This window comes from Rattus norvegicus, chromosome 17 (genome assembly GCF_021556685.1).
Source record: "Rattus norvegicus strain SHRSP/BbbUtx chromosome 17, alternate assembly SHRSP_T2T, whole genome shotgun sequence".
NCBI lineage: Eukaryota > Metazoa > Chordata > Mammalia > Rodentia > Muridae > Rattus > Rattus norvegicus.
In genome coordinates this window covers 28,634,811-28,656,065 of record NC_141550.1, presented here as the reverse complement: position 1 = coordinate 28,656,065, position 21,255 = coordinate 28,634,811, and the positions used below count along the sequence as shown (strand labels likewise).

At 42.2% G+C, this 21,255-nt stretch overlaps 1 protein-coding gene across 49 annotated transcripts in view; it reads left to right on the top strand.

The window, feature by feature from the left end:
* The window catches only part of Fars2 (phenylalanyl-tRNA synthetase 2, mitochondrial), a 434,171-nt gene that overhangs the window by 7,236 nt on the left and 405,680 nt on the right, over positions 1–21,255 (top strand). For 14 of the 49 annotated variants that reach the window (NM_001440250.1, XM_087590593.1, XM_087590563.1 and 11 more), the window contains 1 exon segment: positions 19,951–20,137. The gene's annotated coding sequence lies outside the window, so the exon portion shown is untranslated. 49 annotated transcript variants of the gene reach the window in all.

The following is a 21,255-nucleotide window of genomic DNA, read 5'->3' as shown; positions in this document are numbered from 1 at the left end:
ATGCCATGATCCCGGCTTGCTATTAGTTTTACTGTATCTGGGGAGGGTTGTATGTTTTGTGAGAGGCATTTGTATTTCACAGCTGTGCAAACTTTTCATTTTGTTTTGGGGGATTCACTTGACATCGGGGTGATGACATTATTCATTTTCTAACCCAAGATACTTGAGATCAATGAAGGCGAGTGACCTAATAGTTATGTTGGGACACTGGCATGTACCTCCGTTGTCTTAGAGACACAAACATGTGCAGACAGTTTGATCCTGGAACTATTCGTAACGGTTTCGGACTGTCATCTGCAAGCCTTTGTGTCTGAAACCAGGCCTCATTCTCATAAGGGAAAGCCATCATTTATTTTGTTTGTAGAGACAGAAAAGGTTTAAGAACTCAGAATTTTTATCCCAATTGGCTTATCCTGTCTTTATTTCCATGATTTTGTTTGGTGGGAGGCCGGTGTTGGGGTTCGGCAAAAGGGATATTTTGCTTCAGGGCTGACACTCTTTGTGCATGATCAGCTGGTTGAACTCAGGTATTGGGGGTACTGTTCTACTTCAGTCATTTCATTTAATACAGGAACTGTGGCTGTGTAGTTAATGTCCAATCACAATCTTATGTCGAGGATTCTGTGGGACAGATTGTGAATTGTACAGAAACATCACAGAGTTAGCGACATGGCATCTATAGATTTCTCAGTTTTCCCCTTGCAGCTTTGCAGCCTGGGCTTTGGAGGGGCCTATTGTTGTCTTTCCTGGGCTGACTCAGGGTGTCCAATTCAGGGCGCCCCTAAGGCAAAGAGATTCATGTCAGCGTAATATGGCCTGAAGCTTCAGGTAGAGATTTTCCTGATGGTCACTGACAAGTTTGGGGGTTCTTTCTTTAAAAGATTTACCAGACATTAATAAAGGAGTCTGACAGGAACTTTCTCTCATATCGCATAAATAAAACAGATATTGTTACCCAAATTTTGGCAAAAATAAAACCAGAAACTCACGCTGAAGCTTAGGGCCTTTAAATAGTAGCAAGTTCAGATGATACTGCTATTTGAATTGGAGACTGTTAGATCCTGAAATGTTGGCATTTTCTATATACTGTCATGTCACATACAATTTGGTAGTGCAAATAAACCTAAGAAATAATTTACATTTACTGTGGTTTTTTTTTTTTTATCTTTCTACCCTGGGTGAGCATTCATTTCTAATTCTTTTGTTGTCCTAGTGTTGGCTAGTCTGCATTCTCTTTGGTTTTGTGTTTAAGAAGGTTAGAGTTGGTGTGACTGTTAGAGTGACCATAGTGAGTGATTATCCCTACACAGCACACATGTGCTGAGCCTGTCTTCAGTAGTGGATGAGGATGACCTGTGGTTTTCTATTTTGGTGAGGATCCCACAGCCTTTTTTCCACAATTTTGTATCAGGTTCTCTTCCTCCCCCTGCCCCCTTACCCCCCTTCCATGCCATGTTTAGATCCTGCAACTTTTGGAAAATTGATGAGAGTTTTAAAACATTCCTGCCCAGGCAGTGGTGGCACTTGGGAGGCAGTGGCAGAGGCAGATGGATCTCTGTGAGTTTGAGGCCAGTCTGGTCTACAGAGGGAGTAGGGTCCATCTGGGGCTACACAGAAACACTCACCTCAAAAACAAAACAAAATAACACAAAACAACACAACACAACCAAAAAAGATTCCTGACCTTGTCAGCTCAGTCATTTGGCATAGTGATTTCCAGCCCGTTTGGGTGCAAGGGGGACCGCACTACTTTTATCTGTTCTTTGACATAGCAAGAAGGGCTCCTGTGAATTCTTGTGTGCTCCAGCGCCACCTGTTACAGTGTCTAACACATGAATGTCATCCCATTTCTCAAACATGCAGCTACCATGGTGACGTGATTCATTAGTGTTTCATGTAGCTGAATTTTATGCTGTTTATTGAAATTATATATCTGGTCTTAAGAGAGGCGGATCTATTTCAGAGTTAAAACTTACTTTTCCCCTAGACTAGAGTAGCTTGAGAGCCTCCGACGACTTCCTAATCAAGGAATAGCGGCTCTGCCTCTTTAGCGTGATAGTTCCCAGCTGGCCTGATAATTCCTTGGCTTCAAGGCCTCCTCTTAGCCCCTCACTAATGTGGCTGAAGCATGTTTTCTCAGTCTGTGCTAATTTCAGGGATCAGGTCATCTTTGGCTCCCATCCTTGGTAAGATAAGCAATCAGTAAACTATCTTGCATTTAATGCAGCTTCGATTTTGTTTATGTGCTAGACAGTATGTTATTAGAATACATGTAGAGGTAAATTAGTAACTTGACCATACTTTGCAGTGGATTCAGTGGGTATTTGCATAGGCTTCCATAAATCTTTGCCAATTGGTCAGTAATTCAGTGCAAGATCTTACTAATGTGGTAATTTCATGATTTACTTCTAGTTTTTGTTTTTTTGATTTCTTTCATTTAGCAGAATTCTTGTATTTAAGTAATGCTAATTCTGTAATTGTGTGTGATTTTGCCTGGATAGATCCCGTGCTTCTGCTTCTCTACATTCGCAGTTCAGTTCCCTGCGAACTAAGGGAACTACTCTTGACTTACTAAGCACCAGTTGCTGGAGAGCTGTCCATGGAGCCATGCTTGGTGTTCCTGACAATAAGGGGTACAGCTGGGATTTGCAGTCACACATGGATTGAGCAGATTTCCTCAAAAGTCTCCTTGTTGAGCATTTCTCCTACTGTGTCCTGATATTTCACCAGACTGTATGTTCGCAGCCCTCCACTAGGACTTCCGGTTTGTTGTTCTGTGTATATTTCGCTGAATCCTCCTCTTAGCTTCCCTGCTCTCCACACCAAGCATAGATTCTGTGTTACTTGTCTTGCTGCTGTGACAGAATGCCTGATAAAACCACCACTATGAAGAATGGGTTTATTTGGCTAATGTTTCAGGGACACAGACCACCGACATGATCACCTTGGATTTTTAGCAAGGAAGCAGAGAACAATGAATGCTTTTGCTTTGCTAGCTTTCTCCTTTCTATCACTCTGGGACCACAGGCAGTGGGATGGTACCAGTCACATTCGAGGTAGGCCTCTCTGTTTCAGTTAACCTAATCTAGGTAGTACTTCACAGACATGCCCAGTGATTTGTTTTCATGGTGGTTCTAAATCTCATCAAGTTGACAAGATTAACCATCATGCAGTCATAGTACCCTCCTCTGCTTCGCTCCCGTGTATTTGCTAGCAGACTTGATTGCAGTGTAGGGAAGATACCTTGTGGATATATCAGTATGTTTGTCTTCCTGTATCCTTACCATAACATTTTGGTCTGTTATTTGGTGATATTGTATATATAATCCATATGTTGAGCACACCCCCTGAGATATTCACTTAGTGGGTGTAATACTCTCCCAATTGAAACTTGGTCTCTTATCCATGCCTTCTCCCAAGGACCATTTCCCGTGGACCCAGCCATGGGAAATTGTGGTGGCATATAGTTATTTTGTATCGTTCAGTTTTGACTTTTTCTTTCTGTGCTCATTTGGACTGCTTACCACTGGTCTCCTGGCAGGATTAAGGGGAGGAGAGTAAAGGGATTCAGTGGTTCTGTGTTAGCTGGGTGGATTAGTCCTCCAGAAGTTTAGCAGACATTTTCCTGAGCTTTTCCAAAACACAAAGAAAGCTAGACTTGGTCCTTCCAACTCCATCTTCCTTTAGTGAACGGTTCCTCTTGGGTTTGCTATGTCCTTTTTCTTTGCTCCTGGCTCATCTGAGGTGCTTTCACAGCAGACATATTCGTGTTGCTCACGCCAGGCGATCTTTGCTCTTCACAGCCCATGAGCCAGATAGTGCCCACTGCACACAGCAACAGGGACGTCCCCAAAGAAGTCCTGTGCACATGCTATCAGCTTGTTTCTGCTTTCCGTGCCTTCTGGGTGCACATTCGTGGTCTGTCTCACGGCATGGAACACACATCAGCTCCTGTCCCAGGCTGTTAGGGAGGCAGCTACATTTCTTACTCTCCATGCATGCAGGGGCTCCTTCAAGCTTCCTTGAAGGGATTCTTATTTGTAGATAATGTATTTATGTTGAAGAAGTCATTGTGTTGTTTTTTGATCATGTTCCTTTTTATATACATCTGTCTTCTATTTGAACTATAATAATAATAATAATAATAATTTATAAAAGTGTTAATGTGTTGCTTTTAATAGCTGTATACATCATTGGGAAGCTGGCTTTTCTTCTATCAATCTGTGAGAGTTATATGCTAACCGCTGCTCAAATGTGGTAGCACTTGCAGAGTTTTTGACAGATTTTCTATAGAACTTTGCATCTCATGTTACATGTTTTCTTTGCTACTCAGAATCTGTAACTCCACTGACTGTCTCTGAGTACTGTTCAGCTGACCAACCCTAAGATTGAGAATGATAGTACAGTTCCTCATATGTGAACAAGCAGGAGGTAAACCAATGGTATTCTTATTCTTTTTCTTCATTCTTTTCCCCAGTAAGCTAGCAGTTTACACACAGGGAATGCTATACAGGAGTTGAAGCCTGAGTTTAGTGAAAATTAAAGCATCTGTATCTCCATTTGTAGCTTACTGTACTCTTCTGTCTAGTTTTGCAAGAGGAAATTAAATCTAAATATTCAAGAGGGAAACAGAAAGATGTCTTCTGAAAGATGTCTTTCATTGTCTTTTGATTGGGTCATCTCAAGTTTTGCTCTGTGAGTTTGACAGGATCTGACTCGTAAAGAGTACATTAGATACCAAAAACACAGGCAGAGTAGTGGAAATAAATCCAGATATATTCAGCGCTCACCCATGCTGTACACTTTATGCACACCTCACATTCAATTTCCAATGGGGACTCTGGAGAAAACAGCACTTTGCTTCCTAATAGATCATAAGCTCGCAGGGGAGCTTACTTTGCTGAGGTGTCAAGGCTGAACCTTGAGCCCAAAGCACAGCCATGTTTTGGGGGTTTGGATTCTTTCTTGGCTAAGTATTCCATCCTTCCCTGAGGTGGGATGGCTGAGCCTCTCAGGCTCTTTTCTTGGCTAGTCACATTCATTCCTTCTCTTTGCTTCACAGTTTGGCATGGCTAGCTATGGTGTGTAGCACAGAAACAGAGTTTTCCATAATTTACCATCAGCTATTGTCCTTTGTGGCCTCAGTGTGCTCACAGCTTGTTCAGAGCTGTGACGTTTTGAGAAAGAGTATACTGATGACTTGTGCCTGGGCCATTGAGCGAGAGCATTGCTTCCTGCCCCCCCCCCCCCCCCCCCCAGCTACTTGTCTGCTCGACACCGCTCTCGGTTCTGAATACCCGATTTCCTAGCTTTGAGCCTTCTTACTTCATCCTCACAAAGCTCTGCTGAAACATGAGTTCTGTTTTATATATGTGAAAACTGGAGCTGAGAGTAGTCACGAATGAGCCAGTGCCACATAGCCAATCGACAGTGCAGCTGGGATTTGAACTCCAGTGTGTCTGTAAGTCTTTCCTTCCCTCACACATGTACTCCCTTCATGTTTCTGTGTAGGACAAAGGGTTTGAGTCATCATGAAGGTCATACTGACTTTGTCAGTTTTCAGTTCCTAACTATGTTAACTGACAGATGGATCACTTTTGGTCTTATTTGTCTACTGGTTTTCTATCATGTCTTTTGTTCTGTAGCCAAGAGAAACGTCTCAATACCAGGGCTCTTGTACCAGGTGGAGAAGGGAAGATAGTTTTAGTCCATTATTGGTAGTGAGGCCGCTATCTTAAAACAAAACAAAACAAAACAAAACAAAACAAAACAAAACAAAACAAGTAGACTTTAGGGACATTATGTCAGCAGGCCCAGGTAGCTGCATGAAATGGCAGACCTGTGTGTTCACAGCCCCTGTAATTGGCTGCTCATGCCATTTCTTACCAGCCCTGTGGCATTGAACCTCTGAACTTGGGAGGATGATGCAAACACCTTGCGTGCATTGCAGCGCTGAAGCACGGCACTCAGAACTCTTTGGCTAAGTGTGCTGAGAACTTTGCTTAGGGAAACTTAGGCAGAATGGGCCCTTTACTTGAACTTTGCCTCTCTTACTAAGCAGTTTTTAGGACTAATCTTGTCTTTAATCTTGAGACATGTCAAAGTGAGTATTACACCATGACTTTTTACTTGCCAGTTAAACACGTCTTCTCATAATGTATGTACCTCATACTTTCAGTTCCTTAACAGCAAATCTATTCAGCCAAATCAGATGTTGCAGTTGCCATGGCCTGGATTTATATCCTAACTTGCTGGCAAAGTGCTTTTTAGTCACACTTTATACAGAAGCATGAAGCTAAGTTAGGAGCTTCCTGAAAATGGCCAGTGCTTCTGGCTTTTCACTTCTGTGCTGATTTGAATAAGAACACCCCATGGTGTGTTCATAACTGTTTAGAAGGAGTAAGGATTAGGAGGTGTAGCCTTTTTGGAGGAAGTGCATTACTGGATGTTTCAAAAGCCCATACTAGGCTCAGGGTGTGTGTGTGCGTGTGCGTGTGTGTGTGTGCGTGTGTGTCTGTCTGTCTGTCTCCTTCCCTCCCTCTCTACCTATGGGTTAGCATGTATCTCAGCCACCGCTCCAGCACTATAATCTGTCTTCATGCCAACATGCTTCCAGCTATTCCTCACAGCAATAGAATTCTAAGACAACTTTTTGTAAAATTTTATGATTTTTATTAAATAATGTTTTTACTCATCTCAAATTTTAACTCATAATGAAATTTCATATAATGTAGTATTTGCATGCAAAGTGACAATGTGTGGAAATTTAGGTACTTAAGAGTAGGTGTGGCTTCCAAAATTGCAGTTAAGTCTGAGATACAATTTGAACTGCAGAAATAGCATTTGAAACATACAGCAGAACGTTTTTTGAGTAGAGTACTAGGTATTTCATGGATTCAAAGCTGAATTGAATGGCTGTGGACAATTTGAGAGGCAGTTTGAGTCATCTTGGGTCTTCACACTGCTGAAAACTTGTAAATTGTCAGTTGGAAGCAGTGGTTGATCCTGGCTACACATTACAGTTATGGGCTGTAGAGTTACTGTCAGGGAGCACGTGCCCACAATCTGTCAGAGTCATTGGAGGGTGTGCCTTACAGGAATATTTTAAAATAGCTTCACACTTTATCCACTGGTTAGGAAAAGCTGAGGACAGATGGCCTTAGTTCTTCCCAGAGCGCACGCCTCTGATGAAATTGCAGCTATAGCCCATGGCTGGGCTAGCCTAGTCTTTGAAGTCAGGGCCTCTTTTGTACTCTTCATTGTTTCCTCAAGAGATGCTATCCTGTGGCTCTTTAACGCACAGTAAAGGTTTCAAAATGGGCACATATGTGCAGTCTCTGGTACTTGAGAGACAGGAACAGAAGGATGTCAGTTTCAGCTTCTCGTGAGCCTAGTGACAAGTTCTTCGTTAGCAGGAGCACTTAGACCTTTTCTCAGATAGAGAAGTAGAAACAGGCTAGGGTGCAGCTTAGGGTGCAGCTTAGGGTGCAGCTTAGTGTTAAGTGCTCGCCTGCTGTGCACGAGGCCCTGGGAACTGATGAAAGATATTTGTCGATAAACTATGTCTTTTTACAGTGTAGGTAGAAACTTAGGATGAGTGAGTTTGATTTTGTGGAATTTACTGTACAAAAGCATGGTAAATTCACATTGAGTTGACTGCATAGAAATGTGTACTTAGACTTTTAACTTGAATCTTTGCAGGGCCAAAGATGTATGAGAAGACCTTCCCTGGGATGCTGTGTATTGGCCATTGCCCCAGTCAGCTGTGGTTACCAGGCCCGGGTGCCATATATGCTATAGTGTGCTCTGTTGCTGTGCTAGAATGTACTTTTCCTTACATGGTTTAAATGTGTTTTCAGGTTGTGTTAATTTAAACTTGCTGTGGAATATTAGTCTCATTGCTGTGACAAACACCTGTCCCCTGCCTCCTAAAAAGGGTTAAAGAAGGCCTCATTCTGGCTTCCATTGAGGGTGAGGGTTCATTTTTCAGGGAATTCACGGGAGCTAGAGTAAAGACAGTTGTTGACATTGCATCTGTAATCAGGAAGCAGAGAGATGAGTGTTAGTCCTTAGCCTGCTTGCTTCTTTTCTCCTTTTATTTAGTTTTGTATCCCAGCCCAGGGCGTGGTGGCTACATTCATGCCAGATCTTCCCTCCTCAGTTAAAGCTTTCTGGAAACCCCATCCAGACAGGGTCAGTGTGTGTCTCCTAGGAGCCGAGGCATAGCAGGCTGATAGTGATGATCAGTAGTTACTGTGCATGGGTTTCCTGGGTGTGACCTCTTAAGAGTCACAGAGCATTGGTGCTCCAGCTTCAGTTTACATTGATTGCATCGTCCAGTGCAGCATGGACTGCTGGGCAACCACTGGTGAAACAGAGATGCTCCTGCCTCCAACCTGGCTAGATCAGCAATCATGCAAGTAAGTGGTGGTTGTTGGGGGTTTGGGATCTCCAAGGAGAGGAGATTTGGTGACACTCCATCAGCTGAGAAGGACCAGGTTTCTTTCTATCTACATGTTCCCGACTATTAACAGTGTAGCCCAGGGACCAGATTTGATTGGTATGCCTTGAAATAATGTTCATATGTGCCAACTACATTCACTCCCCAACCTCAGAATACTGTGACACAAGGAAATTCTTTACCTCTTCTGGTACGTAAGCCAGATTCAACTGGATGCCACTCTGTAATTAACTTCTTTTTTCTCCTCAGTTATTTGGTAACTGAGGTGTGGAATAAAGCTACAAGGAGTGAGAGCCTTAGAGTTTTGTTTAAAGCTCATGCATGTGTAGACGTGACTGGTTCACAGGATGTTTTGTCACTAGTCAGGTGCAGACATCCCTTCGATACAAGTCAGCTATTGACCTTTGACCATCTGAAAGACTTAAAAGACATTGAAGCCCAGCTAAAATGGCCATGTAGAACTGCAGAATGGCTTGCATTTGAAATAAAGACTTCAGAGATTTAGAGCTGCCTGTTTGAGGAAGGAAAAGGAGCAGCAGTTCCAAATGGATGGCTGTAGGTGTGCTTTCTTTCAGAGTTCCCAGGACACATGTGCTTGTGAGAAAGGTATAAGCTCTCTGTGGAGTCGCAGCAGTGTGAAGCAGAACTTAAGTCCAGCACACCCGGCCCCAGAGGCTTTCTAAGTCATCTTCATAGGGCATAGAGTGTGCTGAAATGCTAAATCTGAACTGAGTTCTTGTGTACTAGCATCTTATCAGAGTACCAGGTTTAGGGGAAGTGTTTTTCAGTGTACATGGTACTTGGCTTGCCCACTGGCTGTTTAGTTTGAAACATGGAAGAACATGTTTGCTTTCTACATGCTCAGCACCGCTGCCCATGTAACCCTAACATAGTTTTGTCCATTTCACAGCTCCTATTTTAAGGACATTCATAGCCTGTTTCCAATCCCTACTCGAGTAAGTGACAGAAGTGCTGAGAAACAAGTAATTGTGAGTTGGTGTGAGGACCCATTCTGTTTAACCTGCACAGTGGTTATTCAAAACATTTCTTCCTTTATGGTGTAGTCCACTTTCCAAACCCAGGTCAGCTCACAGAGGCCCAGCCATTGACACTTCGAGTTACTTCATTATCATCTTGAAATGCAGGACTGAATGTCATCCTAGGTCTACAGTGAGTCCTGATCTTCTCCAGCTTGTGTGTCCACAGGCATAAATAGTGACGTTTCCTGCCTTTTTCAGTCTAAGGTGACATGAAACTGTCTGTCCTCTCCTTACCCCCAGAGACAGTGGAGAGCAGTGACTCACAACCTGCGAGGAGTGAGGATATTTATACTGTGATTCATAACAGTATCAAAATTGCAGTTATGAAGTAGTTATGAAAATAATTTTATTATTGGGGGGTCACCATAACATGAGGAACTGTATTAAAGTTCGCAGTATTGGAAGGTTGAGAAACTTGGAAGTAGAGTCTAAGAACACTTTGATTTCTCTCCTTTGTTTTTCTGAGACAGTGGGCACCGTGAGTGTCATAGTCTGATATTTTACTTAGAATGTCCACCTTAGTGAGCCTTTACTTGAAAGAAGTTGAATTTTAATTATTGCAATATGTTTAGACAGAGAGTCTCTGGGCGTGAATGTTTGGGTGTGTGGATTTAAAGTACATTCGTTGGCATTGTCATTTACAGCTCTTTACTGTCTCGAGTCCTGTTAATTTGCTTTACATCTTGAGTACAATAGGGCACAGGACTGAAAGCCTGTCACAGCTTGTCTTTTGCATTTGATTCTTCAGTTAGTAAGAGATGTGGCATTTTTAAACACTTTCTAGCAGAAGGGGTTCTGTTTTCTTTCCCCTAAGAGAGATTCAGCAAAGAGAGAAATACATGGGTAGCTCAGCTCCATGGAAGAAGAGAGGAGGGTGGCATCTTCCTGTCATGCTCAGGAGAACCTGCATATACCAGAGGACAAAGGCTGTAGTGGTCCTCTGTAGCTCTCCTTCCTATAGTCTGTTCAGGGGTCATGGGCCTTCTGCAGGGGCTCGTGGGTTCCAAAGATGGCTTGGGTTGAAGTTGGTGTACTGTAGTGAATACCACAAGGGACCTGATGATCTCATGTCAGAAAACTTCAGTGAAAAAGGCAAAGAGAAAGGGATGATAGAACCTCAGAATTCATGTAAATGGACCTGGGAGTTGCTGGATACATATGTTATGGTTTAGTGGGTTTTATTTTTCACATAAGTTAAAACCTATCTCTACCTAAAAGAATTGAGGTTGAAAGGTCTTGAGATACGCAATTGGTAATCTGGAGACACAGAAGAGCTAATTTTTTAGATTTATTTTCCTTGGTGCTGGGTTTACTCTTTGAGGGTTTGCTTCCCTACTTAGATACCTTTAGAGCCCCTCTCAGACAGGCACTGAGGAATTACAGAGTTTCAAGTTTGTCATCAGAATGGTCTTCTAAAGGCTGAGGATTGTTAACCCTCTCCCCCTGCCATTTCCCATAGTGGCTGTGCTGAGGGGCCTACCAATTGCCACCAAGTAGAAAGGATTGTTCACTCTGATTTATTCTTCTCAGCAGCTCAGAATTGTTGGAGGCTGTGTGGTTGTTCGCCTTTGGTGGAAATAATGACAATGCCCTTAAATAGAAGTTCCTGTGACGAAAATATCTCTACTGCCCATGATAACAGTGGTGTGGAAGGACACGGCCATTTAAAATTCACGGTGATTTAGAAGCTCATTCACATCTCTATTTCCACTGTTAGGAAGCAACAAAATTAATAGCTCTTTTGTACATGCCCACTCAGAAGTTGATACGTCAAGAAATGAGATTACCGGGAAGTCCCACACCGGCGGATCCCGGACCGCAGCAGCTCTCTGCTCCCAAACCCCGTGGGAGAGAGACCTCACCGCCTGATCAAGTGGGCACTCCTGAGGCTGCAGAGCGGAGGAGACCACCAACACTGCCCACCCCTGCCCACATCCCTGGCCCAAGAGGCAACTGTATAAGGCCTCTGGGTTCCCGTAGGGGAGGGCCCGGGAGCGGCAGGACCCCTGCGCCTGAGACACTGCCGGAACCTGAAGGAAACAGACCGGATAAACAGTTCTCTGCACCCAAATCCCGTGGGAGGGAGAGCTGAACCTTCAGAGAGGCGGACACGCCTGGGAAACCAGAAGAGACTGCACTCTGTGCACATCCAGGCGCCAGAGGAAAACACCAAATGCCATCTGGAACCCTGGTGCACGGAGGCTCCTGGAAAGAGCAGCGCAGATCTTCCCGGTTGCTGCCACAGCGGAGAGGACTTAGGCAGTACCCCACGAGCAAACTTGAGCCTTGGAACCACAGGTAGGACCAACTTTTCCCCTGCAAGAAACCTGCCTGGTGAACTCAAGACACAGGCCCACAGGAACAGCTGAAGACCTGTAGAGAGGAAAAACTACACGCCCGAAAGCAGAACACTCTGTCCCCATAACTGGCTGAAAGAAAACAGGAAAACAGGTCTACAGCACTCCTGACACACAGGTTATAGGACAGTCTAGCCACTGTCAGAAATAGCAGAACAAAGTAACACTAGAGATAATCTGATGGCGAGAGGCAAGCGCAGGAACACAAGCAACAGAAACCAAGACTACATGGCATCATCGGAGCCCAATTTTCCCACCAAAGCAAACACGGAATATCCAAACACACCAGAAAAGCAAGACCTAGTTTCAAAATCATATTTGATCATGATGCTGGAGGACTTCAAGAAAGACATAAAGAACTCCCTTAGAGAACAAGTAGAAGCCTACAGAGAGGAATCGCAAAAATCCCTGAAAGAATTCCAGGAAAACACAATCAAACAGTTGAAGGAATTAAAAATGGAAATAGAAGCAATCAAGAAAGAACACATGGAAACAACCCTGGACATAGAAAATCAAAAGAAAAGACAAGGAGCTGTAGATACAAGCTTCACCAACAGAATTCAAGAGATGGAAGAGAGAATCTCGGGAGCAGAAGATTCCATAGAAATCATTGACTCAACTGTCAAAGATAATGTAAAGCGGAAAAAGCTACTGGTCCAAAACATACAGGAAATCCAGGACTCAATGAGAAGATCAAACCTAAGGATAATAGGTATAGAAGAGAGTGAAGACTCCCAGCTCAAAGGACAGTAAATATCTTCAACAAAATCATAGAAGAAAACTTCCCTAACCTAAAAAAAGAGATACCCATAGGCATACAAGAAGCCTACAGAACTCCAAATAGATTGGACCAGAAAAGAAACACCTCCCGTCACATAATTGTCAAAACACCAAACGCACAAAATAAAGAAAGAATATTAAAAGCAGTAAGGGAAAAAGGTCAAGTAACATATAAAGGCAGACCTATCAGAATCACACCAGACTTTTCGCCAGAAACTATGAAGGCCAGAAGATCCTGGACAGATGTCATACAGACCCTAAGAGAACACAAATGCCAGCCCAGGTTAGTGTATCCTGCAAAACTCTCAATTAACATAGATGGAGAAACCAAGATATTCCATGACAAAACCAAATTTACACAATATCTTTCTACAAGTCCAGCACTACAAAGGATAATAAAGGGTAAAGCCCAACATAAGGAGGCAAGCTATACCCTAGAAGCAAGAAACTAATCATCTTGGCAACAAAACAAAATGAAAGCACACAAACATAACCTCACTTCCAAATATGAATATAACAGGAAGCAATAATCACTATTCCTTAATATCTCTCAATATCAATGGCCTCAACTCCCCAATAAAAAGACATAGATTAACAAACTGGATACGCAACGAGGACCCTGCATTCTGCTGCCTACAGGAAACACACCTCAGAGACAAAGACAGACATTACCTCAGAGTGAAAGGCTGGAAAACAATTTTCCAAGCAAATGGTCAGAAGAAGCAAGCTGGAGTAGCCATTTTAATATCAAATAAAATCAATTTTCAACTAAAAGTCATCAAAAAAGATAAGGAAGGACACTTCATATTCATCAAAGGAAAAATCCACCAAGATGAACTCTCAATCCTAAATATCTATGCCCCAAATACAAGGGCACCTACATATGTAAAAGAAACCTTACTAAAGCTCAAAACACACATTGCACCTCACACAATAATAGTGGGAGATTTCAACACCCCACTCTCATCAATGGACAGATCATGGAAACAGAAATTAAACAGAGATGTAGACAGACTAAGAGAAGTCATGAGCCAAATGGACTTAACGGATATTTATAGAACATTCTATCCTAAAGCAAAAGGATATACCTTCTTCTCAGCTCCTCATGGTACTTTCTCCAAAATTGACCATATAATTGGTCAAAAAACGGGCCTCAACAGGTACAGAAAGATAGAAATAATCCCATGCGTGCTATCGGACCACCACGGCCTAAAACTGGTCTTCAATAACAATAAGGGAAGAATGCCCACATATACGTGGAAATTGAACAATGCTCTACTCAATGATAACCTGGTCAAGGAAGAAATAAAGAAAGAAATTAAAAACTTTTTAGAATTTAATGAAAATGAAGGTACAACATACCCAAACTTATGGGACACAATGAAAGCTGTGCTAAGAGGAAAACTCATAGCGCTGAGTGCCTGCAGAAAGAAACAGGAAAGAGCATATGTCAGCAGCTTGACAGCACACCTAAAAGCTCTAGAACAAAAAGAAGCAAATACACCCAGGAGGAGTAGAAGGCAGGAAATAATCAAACTCAGAGCTGAAATCAACCAAGTAGAAACAAAAAGGACCATAGAAAGAATCAACAGAACCAAAAGTTGGTTCTTTGAGAAAATCAACAAGATAGATAAACCCTTAGCCAGACTAACGAGAGGACACAGAGAGTGCGTCCAAATTAACAAAATCAGAAATGAAAAGGGAGACATAACTACAGATTCAGAGGAAATTCAAAAAATCATCAGATCTTACTATAAAAACCTATATTCAACAAAACTTGAAAATCTTCAGGAAATGGACAATTTCCTAGACAGATACCAGGTATCGAAGTTAAATCAGGAACAGATAAACCAGTTAAACAACCCCATAACTCCTAAGGAAATAGAAGCAGTCATTAAAGGTCTCCCAACCAAAAAGAGCCCAGGTCCAGACGGGTTTAGTGCAGAATTCTATCAAACCTTCATAGAAGACCTTATACCAATATTATCCAAACTATTCCACAAAATTGAAACAGATGGAGCCCTACCGAATTCCTTCTATGAAGCCACAATTACTCTTATACCTAAACCACACAAAGACCAAACAAAGAAAGAGAACTTCAGACCAATTTCCCTTATGAATATCGACGCAAAAATACTCAATAAAATTCTGGCAAACCGAATTCAAGAGCACATCAAAACAATCATCCACCATGATCAAGTAGGCTTCATCCCAGGCATGCAGGGATGGTTTAATATAAGGAAAACCATCAACGTGATCCATCATATAAACAAACTGAAAGAACAGAACCACATGATCATTTCATTAGATGCTGAGAAAGCATTTGACAAAATTCAACACCCCTTCATGATAAAAGTCCTGGAATGAATAGGTATAAAGGCCCATACCTAAACATAGTAAAAGCCATATACAGCAAACCAGTTGCTAACATTAAACTAAATGGAGAGAAACTTGAAGCAATCCCACTAAAATCAGGGACTAGACAAGGCTGCCCACTCTCTCCCTACTTATTCAATATAGTTCTTGAAGTTCTAGCCAGAGCAATCAGACAACAAAAGGAGATCAAGGGGATACAGATCGGAAAAGAAGAGGTCAAAATATCACTATTTGCAGACGACATGATAGTATATTTAAGTGATCCCAAAAGTTCCACCAGAGAACTACTAAAGCTGATAAACAACTTCAGCAAAGTGGCTGGGTATAAAATTAACTCAAATAAATCAGTTGCCTTCCTCTATACAAAAGAGAAACAAGCCGAGAAAGAAATTAGGGAAACGACACCCTTCATAATAGACCCAAATAATATAAAGTACCTCGGTGTGACTTTAACCAAGCAAGTAAAAGATCTGTACAATAAGAACTTCAAGACACTGAGGAAAGAAATTGAAGAAGACCTCAGAAGATGGAAAGATCTCCCATGCTCATGGATTGGCAGGATTAATATAGTAAAAATGGCCATTTTACCAAAAGCAATCTACAGATTCAATGCAATCCCCATCAAAATACCAATCCAATTCTTCAAAGAGTTAGACAGAAGAATTTGCAAATTCATCTGGAATAACAAAAAACCCAGGATAGCTAAAGCTATCCTCAACAATAAGAGGACTTCAGGGGGAATCACTATCCCTGAACTCAAGCAGTATTACAGAGCAATAGTGATAAAAACTGCATGGTATTGGTACAGAGACAGACAGATAGACCAATGGAATAGAATTGAAGACCCAGAAATGAACCCACACACCTATGGTCACTTGATTTTTGACAAAGGAGCCAAAACCATCCAATGGAGAAAAGATAGCATTTTCAGCAAATGGTGCTGTTTCAACTGGAGGGCAACATGCAGAAGAATGCAGATCGATCCATGCTTATCACCCTGTACAAAGCTTAAGTCCAAGTGGATCAAGGACCTCCACATCAAACCAGACACACTCAAACTAATAGAAGAAAAACTAGGGAAGCATCTGGAACACATGGGCACTGGAAAAAATTTCCTGAACAAAACACCAATGGCTTATGCTCTAAGATCAAGAATCGACAAATGGCATCTCATAAAACTGCAAAGCTTCTGTAAGGCAAAGGACACTGTGGTTAGGACAAAACGACAACCAACAGATTGGGAAAAGATCTTTACCAATCCTATAACAGATAGAGGCCTTATATCCAAAATATACAAAGAACTCAAGAAGTTAGACCGCAGGGAGACAAATAACCCTATTAAAAAATGGGGTTGAGAGCTAAACAAAGAATTCACAGCTGAGGAATGCCGAATGGCTGAGAAACACCTAAAGAAATGTTCAACATCTTTAGTCATAAGGGAAATGCAAATCAAAACAACCCTGAGATTTCACCTCACACCAGTGAGAATGGCTAAGATCAAAAACTCAGGTGACAGCAGATGCTGGCGAGGATGTGGAGAAAGAGGAACACTCCTCCATTGTTGGTGGGATTGCAGACTGGTAAAACCATTCTGGAAATCAGTCTGGAGGTTCCTCAGAAAATTGGACATTGAACTGCCTGAGGATCCAGCCATACCTCTCTTGGGCATATACCCAAAAGATGCCTCAACATATAAAAGAGACACGTGCTCCACTATGTTCATCGCAGCCTTATTTATAATAGCCAGAAACTGGAAAGAACCCAGATGCCCTTCAACAGAGGAATGGATACAGAAAATGTGGTACATCTACACAATGGAATATTACTCAGCTATCAAAAACAACGAGTTTATGAAATTCGTAGGCAAATGGTTGGAACTGGAAAATATCATCCTGAGTGAGCTAACCCACTCACAGAAAGACATACATGGTATGCACTCATTGATAAGTGGCTATTAGCCCAAATGCTTGAATTACCCTAGATCCCTAGAACAAAGGAAACTCAAGACGGATGATCAAAATGTGAATGCTTCACTCCTTCTTTAAATGAGGAAAAAGAATACCCTTGGCAGGGAAGGGAGAGGCAAAGATTAAAACAGAGACGGAAGGAACACCCATTCAGAGCCTGCCCCACAGGTGGCCCATACATATACAGCCACCCAATTAGACAAGATGGATGAAGCAAAGAAGTGCAGATCGACAGGAGCCGGATGTAGATCGCTCCTGAGAGACACAGCCAGAATACAGCAAATACAGAGGCGAATGCCAGCAGCAAACCACTGAACTGAGAATAGGTCCCCCGTTGAAGGAATCAGAGAAAGAACTGGAAGAGCTTGAAGGTGCTCGAGACCCCAAAAGTACAACAATGTCAAGCAACCAGAGCTTCCAGGGACTAAGCCACTACCTAAAGACTATACATGGACTGACCCTGGACTCTGTCCCCATAGGTAGCAATGAATATCCTAGTAAGAGCACCAGTGGAAGGGGAAGCCCTGGGTCCTGCTAAGACTGAACCCCCAGTGAACTAGACTATGCGGGGAGGGTGGCAATGGGGGGAGGTTTGGGAGGGGAACACCCACAAGGAAGGGGAGGGGGGAGGGTGATGTCTGTCCGGAAACCGGGAAAGGGAATAACACTTGAAATGTATATAAGAAATACTCAAGATAATAAAAAAAAAAAAAAAAAAAAAGAAATGAGATTACCAAAAGACAGGTGATTTAAAGGAAGGAGGAGGGTGCCTTGGGTTATATATGGGCTGTGCTCCAATTTCCCCTTGAAACAAATGTGAATGTCAGATAAATACTTTGCTTGGTGTTTCAAGTTAATGAGACAGCTACAAAATATACTAAATTTACTGTCTACAATATGCTTAGCCATTCGCACCCTGAGTACCATGGTGCTCAGTTCCCAGTGTCTTGGAACTTGGTTTGTGTCTTGTTTTTATGAAGACTTATTGGTCTAATCTGGGCTTAACCCTTGCTTCCTTAGATAAGCTTCCCCTGTCTTTTTTTTTTTTTTTTAAATCTAAAAACATACTTTCCCCCTCCCACCTTTAAGGTTCCTCTTAGTCTCTTTCTTAAATTGCCACCTTTCTGTCTATAATTAGCACAGTGTCCATCACAAAACAGGTACCGTACAAACATTTATTGAAGGAAGCAGGATGATGGTGTGTTTCAGAAAAAGGCACTTAGGTGTTTTGAGTAGTTCTGGAGGGGGTCTAGCAGGCAGTCTGGTGGTGGACATGTTTCTTGTTTCTCTGTCTAATAAGCCAGCCACTGCCACTGCCACAGCAGCTCTGGAGAGCTTGTAGCCTGCCTGCGGAGCAGAGGCACAGACTTTCTGTTTCATAGAATTTTAATTAACCAGTCACAGATGGCTAGTGATTGCTTGATAACATACATCTTTAGGATAAGATTTTATTCATTTCTGACAGTTGAAAACATTGTCACTGACTACTGTGCCAGCAAACACTGGTAATTTCTAGGGCTAGAAAGACCCTGGGAAGATGGTACTGTGCATATCACTCACTTTCTACACATAGTTGTTTGGCTGTATGATTTACTTGAAATCTGTAAATAATCTGATAGTCTTAAATAATCTAATGACGTCTGACTGAGTTTTCTGTGTAGTCATTGGTTTTAGTATTTTAGTTGCATTACTTGATTTGACTGGAGTCCTCCTGTGCTTACTTTTGAGAGACTGTCTTCTGAAACATGGCTGGATTTACTTTGTGTTCAGGTGCTCTGCACTTTGTGTGGATTTTCCTTTCATGAGATGTGGCTAGCAGCAGCATGGGCTGATCCTAGAGGATAACCAGTCTTCAAGGGAAGAGTAAGATTTAAAAAGAGAATTGTCACATTGAACTTGACTAACACCATAGCCCTTCCAAGTAAAAAGGTAAGCTTTAATGAGGAATTAGTAGAAGACTTTAATCAGATTTGCTGAGATCATTCAGCACATGCCGCTCAGGTGGGATGATGTTTGACATACCTGATAGGTGGCTGTTGTGTTTATATTTTCTCATTCAGGTCTAAGGATAAGAGATAAAAAGAGCTTAGAGTTGCACCTTTTACTGCCTTAAAAATAAACCTTGTCGCCATGTTTCAGGGTGGATGCTTTTGCTGTAGTGAAGCATATAACAGAAACGTTTCCCACTTTAGCCATTTTTGTGTATACTTACACTAAACATGCACTGACAGTATGGGATAGCAGCACCACTGTGCTTTCCTCAGAATGTTTTAAAAATCACCCGAGGGGTTGGGGATTTAACTCAGTGGTAGAGCGCTTGCCTAGCAAGGGCAAGGCCCTGGGTTTGGTCCTCAGCTCTGAAAAAAAAAATCACCCAAGAGGTGATTTTTAAATCATCCTATACAGTGATTCCAATTTCTGTCACTTCCTGCGCTCAGTAATCATTCTACTTCCTGCCTGCAAGCTTGGCCATGCATGAAAAACTTGTGTCCATAGCCACTGTTAGGCCAATATATGGCATTGACACCTGAGTGTCTTCAGTGATCATGTCATTTAAAATGACGGCAGCCCACTAATTGTCCCACACTGGGAAATGGGAGACACTTCTTGTTAAGGACACAGAGCCATCCAATTTACTCACCGCTTCTGGCCATCACTAACCTTATGTCTCCCCCTGAGTCTGATCATTTCTCTCATTTAAGAAAATAATAATTCTTGAAAATTTCCTTTAAGTGACAGGTGCTAAGATTGAATTTCTGGAGTATATACTTGGTATTCAAACTTTTTACCAGTTTCTGCCAAGAAAGACCAAAACAGTCACACTTTTAAAATACGTTCTGGTTTATCAGCCTAAAGACACTGGTCCACCTTGTAGAGCAGTACATATGAATCAGTGATTTTAAAATGCATTTGCAGCTATTTAATGAGCAACATGAATTTTTGGATTGAAAGAGTGCTCCTTTCCCCAGATGCCTTGCTCTGGAGATTGCTGTGGACACATCTTTGAGTTCAAGAGACTCAAGGAAGAGCAGGAGGTACCCTGGCCTGGATACGGAGGGGAAAGAAGCAATGCATAGCCTAAAGGGCAGCCTGTGCCCAAGGTCCGCACATACACTGACTGCACCATTTGGGAGGACATGAGGGAAAGGCTTCTGAGTAAGTGCTGGTCCTTGTGATGATGAGGGCTGCAGGCCATTTTACCAGTGCGGGTGGGGAGGACTCACGTTCATGGAACGAATTATACAGCCCCGATAGAGGACACAGGAAAGGTTAGGTTTGGTGCTAGGAAGAACTTACAGTTTGTGTTTAGCTAGAGCGTGGGTTACAGTTCCTGGGAGAAAATGGAGACTCGAGCCTATGTGGAACACTGGACAGGCCTGGAAGTCCCTGGACTTTGAAAGCCAAATAAACCTTCATTTTCGAAAGGCCGATCAGGATTGGTGCCTGTGGTGACTCATCTGGAAAGAAGGCACAGAAGATCTTTATGCTGTTTCAGTTTTAGTAAGAGAGAAAGCAAGGGCGGAAGTGACTAGGAGATTGTCAGGTAGAGGCCCCAAAAGCTGTTCAGGGCACAGGATGCAGAGAGCACCACCAGGTCACGAGCGTTAGGCTGTGATGCATTTGTGGAGTTCTGAAGGTAGAATGTGTGTGTAAGAAAGCGAGCCTCCGCCTTTAGCTCTCATAATTGTTATGCTTTGTCTTCTGCGTGCACATGAACTCTGTTTGCATTACTTCCACAAGGTCAGCTGTGCTGCATACACATCAATTCCTCACTCATGTTTTAAACCATTTCCCGGATGGAGCTGTTACAAGAGCTTTTCCTAACTTTACTTAGATAGTCCCTAGCTCTTCTTAACTTTACTTAGATAGTCCCTAGACATACAGATACATACTTTTTCCTTCTTCTTTTCATTTAGTGAATGTTCTTGTTTGTGCGTTATTTCCTCTTCTTAATAGGTCTATTTGCAGGTTCAAATTGCTATGATGGAATTGCTGATTAAAGGATATATGCATTAAAAATGAGATGGATTTTCCCAAATTGTATCCAATTAAATTTTTATTAGCAGTTTCTTTTTCTTACACTACTGGATCTTTTCCAATCCTTGATTATTTAAAATGACCTCAACATTTGAATATTCATTTCTCTGGAGTGGAATGTATTTTCATAACTTACAGAGGTTTTTGCAATTCTGTCTTGGTATTGTTCTGGCCTTGGGGGATTCCCATTTTTCCATTCAGAAAGTGGACTGTGGAGTATTTACTGTTGTGCTTTC